The sequence below is a fragment of the Pan troglodytes genome, chromosome 8, assembly GCF_028858775.2.
Source record: "Pan troglodytes isolate AG18354 chromosome 8, NHGRI_mPanTro3-v2.0_pri, whole genome shotgun sequence".
NCBI lineage: Eukaryota > Metazoa > Chordata > Mammalia > Primates > Hominidae > Pan > Pan troglodytes.
The window spans coordinates 36,117,717-36,125,736 of NC_072406.2; positions in this window are offsets into that span (position 1 = coordinate 36,117,717).

Below are 8,020 nucleotides of genomic sequence, written 5' to 3' on the forward strand. Positions count from 1 at the left end.
AAAAATGACAAATAAGAATTGGCTCACATGGTAGCAGGCATTTGGTTATACCAAGACTAATAGCAACTCAAGTATTTCACAAATCAAGAGTCTTGAATAATTTGTTACTGAAAGTATATAAATCATTCTCTTTGTGACTTTATGGGCAAAAAGGAAACTTGTTTATACTTTTTTTCTCTTTATGAACTTGTTATATATTATTTTACATTTCTTTTAGTAGCAACCATGGAAATTACAACATGCTTCCTTACTTGTTACCATCATATGTAAATTATTACTTATTTTGAGTTCTCCAGGAATGTTAGCCTTAGAACACTTTATTAACATCCTCTCACATTTTGTTTTACTATTCTCATGTATTTCATTTCACACACATTTTAAAGCCCCCAAACCATTATAATAATATACTAAAATATGTACTAATATATACTAATAATTAGTATATAATGAATCAGTATAAAATATATAATATACACTAATATGTATACTAATAAATATACACTAATATATAACATACTAATATATAATATGTTTTTAGTATATGTGGTTGATACTCATTTATATTTACCTACATATTTGCCTCTTTTGTTGCTCTTTTATTTCTTCCTGCAATTCTGTGTTTCCCTGTGTGATTATTTTTCTTCTGCCTGAAGAACTTCTTTTTGTTTTTCTTTTTTTGTTTTTTTTTGTGAGATGGAGTCTCACTCTGTCGTCCAGGCTGGAGTGCAGTGGTGCGATCTCGGCTCACTGCAACTTCTGCCACCCCCGAGTTCAAAAGATTCTCCTGCCTCAGCCTCCTGAGAAGCTGGGATTACAGGCGCCTGCCACCGCATTCGGCTAATTTTTGTGTTTTTAGTAGAGACGGGGTTTCACCATCTTGGCCAGGCTGGTCTTGAACTCCTGAGCCTGTGATCCACCTGCCTAGAACTCCCAAAGTGCTGGGATTACAGGCGTGAGTCACCGTGCCTGGCCGAACTTCTTTTATTTTTCCCATTAGTTCATATTTCCTAGTGATGATTTTTTTTCAGTTTTTGTTGGTGAGAAAACGTATTTATTCTCCTTTCATTCTGAGGAATATTTTCCCTGAGTATAGAGTTCTAATTTGGAGAATTAGAATTTTTTCCTCTACAGATAGCCAATTATCCCAGCACTGTTTACTGAAGACTTCCTTGAATTTCCTTGACATTTTTCAAAAAATTAATTTCCATATTAGCATGGGTCTATTTCTGGACTCTCTATTCTGTTCCATTGATATATCTATTCCTATGGCATTTATACCACACTGTATTGATTATTATAGGTTTATAGCAAGTCTTGACATTATTATAGGTTTATAGCAAGTCTTGAAAATCTTATGGCATTTATACCACACTGTATTGAAATTATAGGTTTATAGCAAGTCTTGGCTAGTTGTTTTATGCTAAAACAATTTTGAAAAAAGAACACAATTGGAAAAACATAACCAAAACATGTGCATTTCCATATAAATTTTAGAATTTGCTTGGAAATTTCTACAAAAAGTCTTGCTGGAATTTTGATTGGTATTGCATTGATATATCAATCTGGGGAGAACTGGCATCTTAAAAATATTGAGTGTCCCAGTCCACCAGCCTGGTATGTTTCTCTGTTTATTTAAGTATGCTTTAGTTTTTCTTTAAATATTTTGTTGTTTTTACTATGTGGGTCTTGCACATATTTTGTTAAATTAATGCCAAAATATTTTAATTTTCTTAATACTGTCATAAATTGAATTGTTATTTACATTTTTGTTTTCTATTCTTTCACTATATACAGAAATACAATTAATTTTTGTGTTTTGAACATGTATCCTGCAACTTTACTAAATAGACTTATATTAATCCTTTTAACTTTTTTCTGGATTTCTTAGAGCTTTGTACATACAAAATCATGTCTGCAAACAGGACAGTTTTACTTCTTCTTTCCAATTTGCCTTTTTCTTTTTCTTGCCTTATTCACTATCTGGGTCTTACAATACAAATTTAAATGCAAATAGTGAGAGTGGATATGCCTGCTTTGCTTTGTTTGTGATTTTAGGTAGAAAACATTAAATATTCACCATTGAGTTTAATGTTAGCTGTAGATTTTTTTTATAACCTTAATTGGATGAGGAAGACTTCTATTCCTAGCTGTTGAGAGATTTAGTCATGAAAGAGTGTTGATTTTTATCAAATGTTTTTTTCTGCATCCATTTAAATAATTATATGGTTCTTTTTCTGTTTTCTATTCATAGAGTAGATTATATTGATTGATTTTCTGATGTTAAGCCAACCTTGCATTCTGAGATAAACCCCACTTGGATATGATAGATAGTATTCTTTTTACATGTTATTGGTTCTTATTTGCTATATTTTGTTAGGAACTTTTTGTTTCTATGCTCATGAGTAATATTGCTCTGTAGTTCTATTATCTTGTGATGTATTTGATTTTCTAATAAAGGTAATGTTAGCCCCATAAAACGATCTGGGAAATGCTCCCTCCTCTTTTATATTTTGAAAACGTTGGTGTAAGATTGGCGTCATTTCTTCCTTAAATAACTGGTGGAATTCCCCAGTGAAGTGATCTAGATCGGGAGTTTTCTATGTGGGAAAGTTTTTATTATTAATTTAAATAGGGCTGCCAAATTTTCTTGAGGCAGTTTTGGTAAATTTGCTTTTTAAGCCGGGCAAGGTGGCTCATGCCTGTAATCCCATCACTTTGGGAGGCCGAGGCAGGCGGATCACGAGGTCAGGAGATCGAGACCATCCTGGCTAACACAGTGAAAACCCGTCTCTACTAAAAATACAAAAAAATTAGCCGGGCGTGGTGGCAGGTGCCTGTAATCCTAGCTACTCGGGAGGCTGAGGCAGGAGAATGGCATGAACCCGGGAGGCGGAGCTTGCGGTGAGCCGAGATAGCGCCACTGCACTCCAGCCTGAGTGACAAGAGCAAGACTCCGTCTCAAAAAAAAAAAAAAAAAAAAAAAAAAAAAAAAAATTTGCTTTTTAAGTAGTATTTTATCTAGATTGTCAAGCTTATCAGCATGGAATTGTTCACAGTATGCCCTTATTATTCTTTTCATGTCTGAAGGACGTGTAGAAAAACCCCTTCTTTCATTCCTAATATTGGGGATTTGTCTCCTCTGTTTTCTTCACTAGTCTGGCTACAGCTGGTCGGTTTTATTGAATTTATTTCAAAAACGTGGCTTTTGGTTTTATTGATTTTTCTCTACTTCTTTTTTTTTTTTTTTTTTTTTTGAGATGGAGACTCACTCTGTCGCCCAGGCTGGAGTGCAGTGGCACGATCTCGGCTCACTGCAAGCTACGCCTCCCGGGTTCGTGCCATTTATCTTTTCTATTTTATTGATTTTTACCCTTTATCCTTTCCTTCCTTTTGTTTACTTTGAGCATAACTTGGACTTATTTTTGTAATTTCTTAAGGTGGAAGCTTAGATCACTGAGCTTTATTTTTAGACTTTGCTTCTTTTCCCATGTAGGCATTAAAGCTACATATTTCCCTATATGTTCTGTTTTACCCTACATCCCACAAATTTTGATATGCTTTCATTATCATATGTATATGATATATTATCAACATATTTTCTAATATTACTTGTGACTCTTCTTTGATCTAGTGATTATTCAGAAGTATGTTGAAGTCCAGATATTTGAAATTTTCCTGGTTATCTCATTATTATTGAATTCCAGTTTAATCCTTTGTGGACAGAGAACATAGCCTGCGTGATTTTAAACTATTCAAATTTATTGAGTTGTGTTTTGTGGCCCAAAATATGGCCTATCTTGACAAACACACCAGGTGCACTTGAAGATAATGTGTATTCTGCCATTTTTGGTGAAGTGTTCTATAAATATCAAGTCAAGTTGGTTGATAATATTGTTCAAAACTTCTATGTCTTTACTCATTTTCTGGTCTAATTGTTCTAGTAGCTGCTAGGTAGAGATGTTAATATTTGCGGTGATGTTTGTGGAACTATCTCTTCTGCACTTTCATTCTGTCAGTTACTTGCTTCATGTATTTTTGCTTCATATATTGGATGCATACAAATTTCGACTGTTGTGTTGTCCTTGACAATAAGACTTTTATCATTATGGAGTAATGAAATTATATGATAATACATTTCTTATTGTGATATAATTGACATAACATAAAATTTCATATAATATAAAATTCTCCACTTAAAAATATGCAGTGTACATTTTGGCTTAAGTATATTTTGTCTGATATCAGTATAGCCAGTCTAGCCTTTTGATGTCTACTGTTTGCATGGTGTATTTTTCCACCCATTTTCTTTCAACATATTAGTCAATATATTTGCTGGTTCTTCTCTAATAAACATATAGTTGGGTCTTTTTTTTTTTTTTTTTTGGTCCGTTTTGACAATCTCTGCCTTTTAATTGCATTGTTTAGTTCATCAACACTTACTGCAATCATTCACATGCTTGCATTTGGGATCTGTCTTATTTTTTATTTTTGTCTCTTCTGTTGTTTTGCCTTTGTTCCTTCTTTTGTGATTTTTCTTTTTGAATTCTTTGAATATTTTTCAGAATTCCTTTTTAATTTTCCTGTTTTCATTTAGCTAGACTTCTTAATTTTTTTTAGTGGTTGTGGAAGGAATACACACACACACACTTAACTTTTCACTGGGTGCTTATAATGATTACTTCACTACTTCACATAAAATATAGAAATCTTGCAATCCTATTAGTCCATGTTCCTTTCTATTTTATGGTTTTTATATGTAGTCATCTATAACATTACAAACCCCACAAGACCATGTTATAATTTTTTAAATGTGGTTTATTAAAATAATTAAGAGGTAAAAGGCAAAAAGAAAAAAAAAACTTGTGTTTAGCCAGGTACTTGCCATTACTCATGCTTTTTATTATTTTCAGAGAATCCAAGTTTCTATATGGTTTTTCTCCAGACTGAATGACTTTCTTTAGTATTTCCTACAGTGCAGGTTTGCTGGTAACTAATTCTGTAACTTTTCTTTTAAATGAAAATGTCTGTTTGTTCGTTTTTTTTTTTGAGACAGGGTCTTACTCTGTCACCCAGGCTGGAGTGCGCTGGTGTGATCACAGCTCACTGCAGCCTCAATCTCCCAAACTCAAGTGATCCTCTCCCACTTCAGCCTCGCAAGTAGCTGGGACTACAGGTATGCACCACCACACGTGGCTACATTTTCTATTTTTTGTAGATATGAGATCTTTCTATGTTGCCCTGGTTGGTCTCAAACTCCTGGGTTCAGGCGATCCATCTGCCTTGGCCTCCCAAAGTCCTAGGATTACAGGCATAAGCCACCATGCCTGGCCTATTCTTGAATGTTATTTTCATTGGTTATAGAATCTTGGGTTGACAGGTTTTTTGCTCCACTCTCTTCTGCCTTCCATGATTTTTGAAGAAAAGTTGGATGTTACTAGGATTGTTGCTCCCCGGTACAATCTGTCATTTTCCTCTTGCTGCTTACAAGTTTTGCGTGCTATCTCTGGCTTTTGTCTTTTGTTGTTGTGCTGCTATAACAAAATAACGAAGACTGAGGAACTTATAAAGAACAAAAATGTATTTTCTCACTGTTCTGGAGGCTGGAAAGTCCATGATTGAGGCACTGGCAGTTTTGGCGTCTGGTGAAGGCTTGTCTGTTCCATGGTACATAGTTCAGGAGTCAGTCAGAAACGTGGACACACAAAATGTGGGGATCCCCTCTCTTGCCTTTCCCTTGTAAACTTTCCCCCTCTCTTTTCAATGTTCACAATTTCTTGGCTTCACTTTTCTGGCTTCTCAGACCACAAATGCTGCAGGTTTTTTCCATGTTTGCACCCCCACTTCCACTGTGTGCACCACATGGAATTCACTTAGCCTCAGGCTAAAGTCTGGACAGATGAGAACCAATTTGTTCGGCTCCCCATCATCCTTTCTTCATGCCAGCTCACACTTTTCACTAGAGACTGTCTGCTTCTGTTCACTCAGTACTTCAGAGTTGCTTTTGTATTGAGTCCAGGTTTTGCAGTTGTTTTCTGAGGAGCATAGTCCTCTGGAAGGGTGTTAGTCATTGCTCCTACAAGTGGAACCTAAAAAGCATCATGGCCCCTCTGTCCTAGTGCAGGTGCACACAGGCACATGAACCTCCTCCAGATTCATCCCACAAGAGAGCCATTGAGTTCATGGGACTCACCCTGTGGTCATTTTGCTGGTCCCTGAGGACATTATTGGGATGGATAGACTTCCTAGATGGGGAGATCTCACATGGTTTACCTGACTGTGGAGTAAGGACAACCGTGATAAGAAGGATGAAGTGGAAACCCCTAAAACTATGCCACCTCAGCCAAGAGAGTAAACCAGATGTATGACATCCCACTGGGAATGGCAGAGATTAAATTTGGAAAAAGTTAATTAGGATAAAAAAATGAAATAGTGAAGCCAAGGGGGCACCACTGCTTTTCTTGTCCTGGGTCACAGAGTTATGCTTGGCTTTAAAACTAAGTCTAAAATTTGACCCAGTAGGCACTTAAAAAGCTGCAGACCTAAGCTGGGAATGGTGGCTCACATATGTAATCCCAGCTACTCGTGAGGCTGCAAAGCAGGAGGATCACTTGAGCCTGGGAGTTCAAGTCCAGCCTGGGCAATATAGCAAGACTCTTAAAAAATAAAAAATTAAACAACATAAAATTTAAAAGTGCCTACCTCAGCCTATAGGCTAACTGATGGTTCTGTAAGATGTTCTTCCTATAATTCACAGGCATGTTAGAACCCACCATCAGTCTGTGGGATTTTAAGAAGCCTGTCTAAGAATATCTCAAGATGGGTCTCCAGGGTCATCATGGCTGGATTCTGCCTCTGCATGGGCCTTAAGAGCATGATCCATTTCCCATGATGCAAGAAGGATTTGAACACCTGACATGGCCAGTGACTCAGAGATTCTCAAGTCTATTAACCCACTGATACCACAAGGTGTCCCATGAGACACCAAGGGGGCTTTGGGACTCCAGGAAAAGGTCTTTTTCTCAAGACACCCAGGAGTGAGGAATTCTATAAGAATGGGTAGTCCACACAGGCTTGCTTTGTATGTATGTCTTATTTCCTCCCCTCACAGTCTCTAGCCTTTTCTCCAATTAAAACTCACTGTCTGAGGCCCCTTTGAGTCTAGTTCCGAAGGAGGACAGGAGGCCAACCTCCACAGCAGAGCCAGTGCAAGGCTTCGTCTGTGCAGCCTTCTGCTTCTTGGTCTCTGCTCATTTTATCCTAAATGGAAGCATCCTGCGTGGCTGCCTCCCCAACACTATCATGGTAGATTTGTGTCTGTAAAGTTATCTAAGATGTGGTTCTGGGGTCTCTGAACACAGTCTGACTCTTCATTCCCTTCCCTCAGAGTTATGAACAAAAGAATAATGCATGCGGCATTTAGATGCTGATTACGGGGTATGGGAGTTGGTAAGAGATGCGGGTGGAGGGAATATTCCTAGCAATTGGTGTATTTGGCTGATTGGTAACTGTTTATAGACTTGTTTCTTTCTAGCATGTACCCCTTGAAATCATTTTCTTTGTAAATGTTGAAAGCCATATGAAAAAAACCCACCACCTTGATTACTCTTCTTTGTACTTCAATCAGCAGCATGTCAGCCTCTGAATAAACTGTAATTCCTTCACTATGCCTGTCGAGGGAAGCATTTAGGCCACATTTAAAAATATATCTTGGTAAAGGTCTCAAGAACAATTAGCAATTAAAATAATCTATTTTCTACCTTTTACTATATAAACACGGCTGCTTGATTGATTTCACAGTCTTAGGTATTGCGCTGCTGGGGAGTCCCGTCTTCCCTAATTTCACAGCTCTTAGACTCATTGGAGGCATCTGAAGTGTTATGAAGCAGCTTTTGATGGTCATTAGTGCATCTTTTTAAATTTGAGACAGGGTCTTACTCTGTGCCCAGGCTGGCATGCAGTGGTGTGATCTCTGGTCACTGCAGCCTTGACCTCCTGAGCTCAGGTGATCCTCCCACCTCAG